The sequence below is a fragment of the Myotis yumanensis genome, unplaced genomic scaffold, assembly GCF_028538775.1.
Source record: "Myotis yumanensis isolate MYYU_CA2020_CCGP unplaced genomic scaffold, mMyoYum1.0.hap1 SCAF_1, whole genome shotgun sequence".
In the NCBI taxonomy this organism is placed as follows: Eukaryota; Metazoa; Chordata; class Mammalia; order Chiroptera; family Vespertilionidae; genus Myotis; species Myotis yumanensis.
Window position 1 is genome coordinate 47,818,064 of NW_027223752.1, and position 7,306 is coordinate 47,825,369.

The 7,306-nt window shown below is 45.8% G+C and overlaps 1 pseudogene; it reads left to right on the forward strand.

The window, feature by feature from the left end:
- Positions 1-298: 298 nt before the first annotated feature.
- On the forward strand, positions 299-7,103 carry LOC138996327 (cleavage and polyadenylation specificity factor subunit 7 pseudogene; annotated as a pseudogene).
- Positions 7,104-7,306: the final 203 nt, after the last annotated feature.

The following is a 7,306-nucleotide window of genomic DNA, read 5'->3' on the forward strand; positions in this document are numbered from 1 at the left end:
ACCTAAGTGTCCATCAACAGATGAAAGACTAAAGAAAATGTGATATATACATACAAATGGAATGTATGCTACCTTAGAAAATAAGAGATTCTACAAGTTGTGACAATGTGGAGGAACCTTGAGGACATTATGCTAAGTGACATAAGCCAATCACAGGTGAAATACTGAATGACTCTACTTACAATAAGTGTCTAAAATAGAATCAAAGAGTAGAATGGTGGTTGCCAGGGACTGGAGAGAAGGAGAAACAGGGAGTTGCTAAACAATATAGTCATTGAAATCACACCAGGAGTAGGACATGAATAGAGTTTGTTCTACCCTGGAAACTCCAAGGCACAGTGATGAAAATCCCATAGACAAAGCTTTAAAATACTCACCCTCAAGTATGCAAGGTAATTTTAAAAAATTAATAAGCATCCTATATAATACAGCCTAATATGCAAATACTCCACTCGACCAGGAGTTCAACTGGGAGTTCGACCAGGGGGCCAGCAGCCGCTGGTAACCTACCTGTGCACAAATTTCGTGGACTGGGCCTCTAGTCTATATATATAAAAGCCTAAGTAACCATTATGACTGGACTGGCCAGTAACTATGATGTGCACTGACCACCAGGGGGCAGATGCTCAATGCACGAGCTGCCCCCTGGTGGTCATTGAGCTCCCACAGCCAACTTCCTGTGGCTGGCCAACCTCCCACAGTGCCTCCCCTCACCCCGACCGGCCAGCCCTGATTGGCCCCGATCGCTGGCCATGCCAAAGGACCCCACCTGTGCTCGAATTCCTGTTTATTATATTATCCATGCATCCTGGCTATTTTGACCATTTTACAACTTAAGTGTCTTTTTTTGTTTTTTGCTTCTAAAATGTTTTTTAAAATTAATTTTTGGAGAGGGAGAGAAAGAAACAGTGATGTGAAAGCTAAATATCCACTGGCTGCCTCCTGCATGCCCCCTACTGGAGATTGAGCCTGAAACCCAGGCATGTGCCCTAACCAGGAATTGAACTAGCAACCTTTTGATGCATGGGACACTGCTCAACCAACTGAGTCACACTAGCCAGGGCAACTTAAGTGTGTTTTTGTTTCAAGTATAAAATAATTGAAAATAGTTTTACTCATTAATATTAGCTATTGTAAATTCTCTGCACTCTTGCCACATTTAGAGCCAGGTGGGCATGCTGGCTTATGTTATCACGGCAGTTTGACGTCTAGTCAATTAAATCTGAAGAAACCCAGTCAGTCATTAGGCGATTTGGAATGTAAAACAATAAACAACCGGTTTTGTTGATTGCTTTGGCTGAATTGATTAAATGCCTCAGAGAAATAGAGGAAACACTTCAGTATGACAGCTTTACATTTCTGCTTTCCAATAATTACAGTCTCTGTTGAGCCAAGACTTCCAAAGGGAAAACAGAAAATTTCTGAATTGGTGTCTCATTTACAATATATTATTATCTTCATTATATTTACCTGAAACAGAGAATTAGCAAAACCAAAACCATAGTAGAGCAGAAGAGATGAGCTGCCTGTCCCCAGCCAGAGTTCATCTACAGAAGTTAAATATGCACACAGTAACTATTTCTGTCTCCGTGAGGCAATTATTAGCCCACAAATTCAAATGTGCTTCACTCCAAGTTGCTTTAGGGTGGCATTGCCTCTTGGCACATCTGCTGCTGTGATGAACTTTAAGAAAATGTCAAGGTCACTCATTCTATGTTTCAAAGACTTAGGGAACCTTTCATCTATCCATCTTCTTATAATATGTATCTTAATGACTGTGGCAGCCCTGAACTTGTACTGTTCAGATATCCACTGTGATGAGCAGAATCTAAGGTGCTGGTAGCTGCCCCTCTGAAGGTACCACTGCATTTGCACCAAGGTCACAATTCTCATAGGTTGCTCCCAGCCAATGACTGAGCATGATGCAGGTACAAATGTGGTCCTATTCCTGTGTAGCACGAGACTCTTTCAATGGGTAACTTGACATGAGGACTCCCCACTGCCTTGGCTGAACCTCTCTTGGAACTGCACTGCAGTCTGAGACCATTACTGCCCAACCTTCCTTCCCTCTGCTTCTAAGGGATCAGACCTTTGTTTCCCTCCGAGGACTCTTTCTGCCTACTCCTGCTCGCTCCTCCCCCCCCTCCCCTTATCCTTCACAGCTGTTACCCTCTTGTGCACATCTAACCCTATCTTGGCATCTACTTCTTGGAGGACCCAAACTCATAATGACTTTTATTTTTATACTACCTCACACAGCAAAATCAAGGTAATCTGTGGTTTATGAATGAATTTTAAATAATGGGGGAAAAATAATGCTGGACCTAGAATAAAAAAACAAACACCTGAAAGTTTTCTTGTCAGGGTCACAAATCTACACTAATAAAAGAGAAACATGGTAATTAGCGTACGACTGCTACCCTTTTCATTGGCTAATCAGTGAGTATATGCAAATTAACTGTCAGCCAAGATGGCGGCCAGCAGCCAGGCAGCTGGAAGCGAACATGAGGCTTACTTGCTGCAGTGACTGCAGACTCCAACGTTCCCCACCTCACTTGCCGGCCTCTGAGCTACAACTCTAAGCAACTATGTACTATGTTGCAAATAAGAAGATAAACAAAACCCCAGAAACCAGCTTTCAGTCAGCCGGGTTTTAGCAACATTGTATCGATGTTTTCAGCGGTGGGGCCTCAGAGCTAAAACTGGCCCAGAATAAAAAAAAAAAAAAAGAAAACAAGGAGCGGTTGGAAGCTTCAGTCACTCGCTTCCGAAAAACAGCCCTCAGCCCCTCACCCAGACTGGCCAGGCACCCCAGTGGGGACCCCCACCCTGATCCAGGACACCCTTCAGGGCAAACCAGCCGGCCCCTACCCATGCACTAGGCCTCTATCCTATATAGTAAAAGGGTAATATTCCTCCCGGCACCGGGATCAGCGGAGCAGCGAGGCTCCCAGCACCAGGATCAGCGTGACAGGGGGCAGCGCCCAAACCCCTTGATCGCCCTGCGGCTCTGTGTGTGACAGGGGGCGGGGTCACAACCTCCCTATCTGCCCTGCTCTGTGCCTGATAGGGGGGAGCTCCCCAATCCCCTGACTGCCCTTCGGCTCTGTGTTTGACAGGGTGCAGCTCACCAACCCCCTGATTGGCCCTGCTCTGTGTGTGACAGGGTGCGGCGCCCCAATCCCCGCCCCCCCACGGGCCCTGCTCTGTGTGTGACAGGGTAGAGCCATAACCTCTCCATCGGCCCTGCCCCGAGTGTGACAGTGGCGGCGCCCCAACCCCCTGATCGGCCCTGCTCTGTGGGTGATAGAGGGTGGTGCCCCAACCCCCCTCCACAGGCCTTGCTCTGTGTGTGACAGGGTAGAGCCATAACCTCCCCATTGGCCCTGCCCTGAGTGTGACAAGGTGCAGCACCCCAACCCCTTTATCCGCCCTGCTCTGTGTGTGACAGGGGAAGGTGCTCCAACTCCCCTATCGGCCCTACTCTGTGAGTGACAGCGGGGAGCTCCTCAACCCCCTGATCGGCCCTGCTCTGTGAGTGACAGGGGGGAGCTCCTCAACCCCCTGATCGACCCTGCTCTGTGTGTGACAGGGTACGGAGCCCCAACCCCCCTGATGGGCCCTCCTCTGTGAGTGACAGGGGGCAGCGCCCCAACCCCCTGATTGGCCCTGCTCTGTGCGTGACAGGGGGTGGCGCCGCAACCTCCCCATCGACCCTGCCTTGAGTGTGACAGGGGGCGGTGCCCCAACCCCCCAATCGGCCCTACCCTGAGCGTGACTGAGGGCGGCATCGCAACCTCCCGATCTGCCCGACGGGGCGGCGCCCCAACTCCCCAAATGGCCCTGCTCTGAGCCCAACCAGGGGCTGCACCTAGGGATTGGGCCTGCCCTCTGCCATCCGGAAGCAGGCCTAAGCCAGCAGGTCGTTATCTCCCGAGGGGTCCCAGACTGTGAGAGGGCACAGGCCGGGCTGGGGGACCCTCCCAGCCCCAAGTGCACAAATTTTTGTGCACCGGGCCTCTAGTTAACTATAATCTGGCTTCTCCAGATAGACACCCTCTATTATTCAAAGATTGATGTAGAGATATTGAAAACCATATTTTATATAAAATATATAGGTTTTTATTAACTAATACACTTTAGATCATCTTATTTCTGCTTAGAAGTTTTTCCTATTGGAAAATCATTATGAAAAGTATAGAACATTATTTTTTTTAAAAACCACCTAGTTCTAGCATCCAAAGATACTATGATAACCACAGTTGCCATTTTAGTATGTTTTGTCTGTATTTTTAAATATATTTTTATTGACTTCAGAGGGGAAGGGAGAGGGAGAGAGAAAGAGAGAAACATCAATGATGAGAGATAATCATTGATTGGCTGCCTCCTGCATGTCCCCTACAGTGATCAAGCCCGCAAACCAGGCATTGGCCCTTAACCAGAATTGAACCCGGGACCCTTCAGTCTACAGGCCAACACTCTATCCACTGAGCCAAACCATCTAGGGCTTGTCTGTATTATATATATATATATATATATATATATATATATATATATATATATAAAATATATATATACAGGTGAAATACTATAGACATAAATTTAGTATCCTGCTTTCCCCTCCACAGTATTAATTTTTATAGAACACTTTTAATGGCTACACAATATTTTATTGTGCATTATCCTATCATTCCATTATCCTATTATTTACTTAACTATTCCCTTATTCTTGGAATTCAGGTAATTTCTAGTTTTCTAATTATAGGCTATTAAAGAGAGTCTATAATGAATATCTTGTTCATAAAACTTTAGTCTGCATTTTGGGACTTTGTTCCCTTTATATAGATCCCTATAATTCAATCCTGGCTTCCTGATAAGCCTGCAGCTTGAGAGAATCAACAGGCTTACTCCCCACATGCACATAGCATGTTAAAAGGATACAGGCCTGGCCGTAAGAAGACTCACCATCCCACTAACTAGCCAGCTGTCCTACACAAACAAGTCTCTTTACCTCAGAGTCCACAAGTATAAACTCAGGGAGCTGATTTAGATTATCCTTACCATTCCACTCATGCTTAATATTCCTAAACTCTTATTTAATCCACTAAATAAGAGTCACTAGATATGTCACTCCTATCTAGTGACATAATTTTTCCTGACTTTAGGGCTGTATAGACAGACACAAAGGAATACCACTGGTAATGGAACCTGGGACATTATTATATTAGTATTTTTATAGCACAGAGAACAATCAATATTATATAGGAATATGGTTGGCCCTGCGATTCTCCTCTAACTCATATACCTTGTTGTCTGTATGTTTTTAAATTACTTTTGGTTTCTAAGTATTAGAAGTACATCATAGCTATGTGAACCTGCTCACTGAGGCTTCTAATATTAACCCAAAGCAAAATATTGTTAGGTATTAAAATACCACATTTAAAATGTTTTATTTGTGTTTCCTGAATTTACATCTGGCTCAATCTTCATATAAGGACTGTTTTAAGTGTTTCCCTGTGTGTGACCTTGTGCTAGGAACTGGTTCACAAAGATGTTATGTTTGATGCTGCAGAATATCTCATTGAAAAACCACAACACTGAGGACAAAAGAGCATCTAAACAACCCGTCTGAATCTCAGTGCCTGGCAGGGGGGAGGGTCTCTCGCTGGAGGTCAGGGAAGGAGGGCTGTGAGGAGTTCTGGGTTTGGGGAGGCTGGAACCGGTACAATGTTGTGCTCCTCAGAGAGAAGATACGTGAATGAAGGATATGGGATTCCGGAAGCTTTTCATATGAAGTGGCAAGGCTTAGGATCTGCCAGAAAGAGAACATTTAAAGCTCTGAATCTAAATCGGGAAAGATTTTTTTCCTGATAAAGGTGGAAACAGAACCGTTTAATGTTTTACAGATTGAAAATAAGCCAGAGGCAGAATAAACAGGAATGATAATAACTTAAGAAAGGCAAGTCTTAGCATATGGCAGTGAGTCCAATGGGAGTCAGTGTGGAGACCAGCAGCTGATCCAAGTTACTCATTTGGTAGGAGTTTGTGATGTGGAGGGATTAAAATTTGCAGAGAATGGAGCAAATGGCCAGGAATGCTGAGAAGGTGGTAGCCTCTGAAAACTCTGTCCACAAATTGTTGGGATTCCTGCCAGGAAGTTCTTGAAGGGGAAAAAGTGGACATGAGGCCAGACATCTAGAAGAACCTGTCACAGTTTAAGGCACAAGCTCAGGAACATGAATGTGTTTAAGTCTTGACAGTGGGAATAGCTCCAGAGGACCATGCCCCAGAGTCTAGTGATTCTGCCTATGGATGAGTCACCCCTTCTGAGAACCTTGTACCTACTTTAGTCGTTCTCCTTCAGCCCTTCACCTAATGGGTCTGCCCCCACCCCCAATTCCATCCCCACCACTTCTCTCCTCAAGCTTTGGAGTCCCTCGTCCCCTTCTGGCATCTAATGCTAGCATCTCATGACTCCTCCATTCCCTCCTCATTCAGCCGTACCTCCCCCTGGGTCACTTCACCTGCCCTTCATCTTGATCCAGCCTACTTTTCCTCACCAGATGCTACAGTGAGGCCTCCACCAAATATTTACATGAAAGCCTTGGCTACCATGGCCACCAAGATTTGGGCATCTGCCCTCTATGGGAATGAGACTGAATTGAAGAGACCATGAAGTGAGACCAAGCAATTTCAATAATTCCATTTCCAAAGCCATATTGGGAGTCAGTGCAGCGGATGATAGTGACTCGATTGAGATGCTGCTCACAGCCATTCCTGTTATCAAACAGTCTCGAGCTGTCAATGGTGAGTGTTGCTGTGTCCTCATCTCCTCTTTTGCCAGCTGTCTTCATGGCACTGAAGCCAAGTGCTACAATATGGCTTGCCAGCAGAAGCTTTTCAAAAAACGACATCTGTCCCAGGAGAGGTCACCTAGATGGTCCCCTAGCCAGGAGAGCAGCAGGATGCACTGGGACCTGCTTCATAATGAAGTTCAGCAGGATAACTATTTCCAAGAAAGGAACCAAGAGCATGACAGACACCGGAATAGAGGAGCCCACACTGCTGAGGAAGGAGTCTGGTTGGAAGCTAATGATTTTTAATGGACTTGCATCACCTCATCTTCATCAGGACTAAAGGACAGAGGCTGTTCCTCCCCTTCCCCTTCTTCCAGATCCATAACCCCCTTTAGACACCCAGGGAATACCCTCCTGCATCCCTGCCAACCTCACACATCCTATTTGCCAGTGGAAAGAACCTATCAGACAGGATGAAAGGAAAAGAAAGGGGTGATTAGGTTAAAACT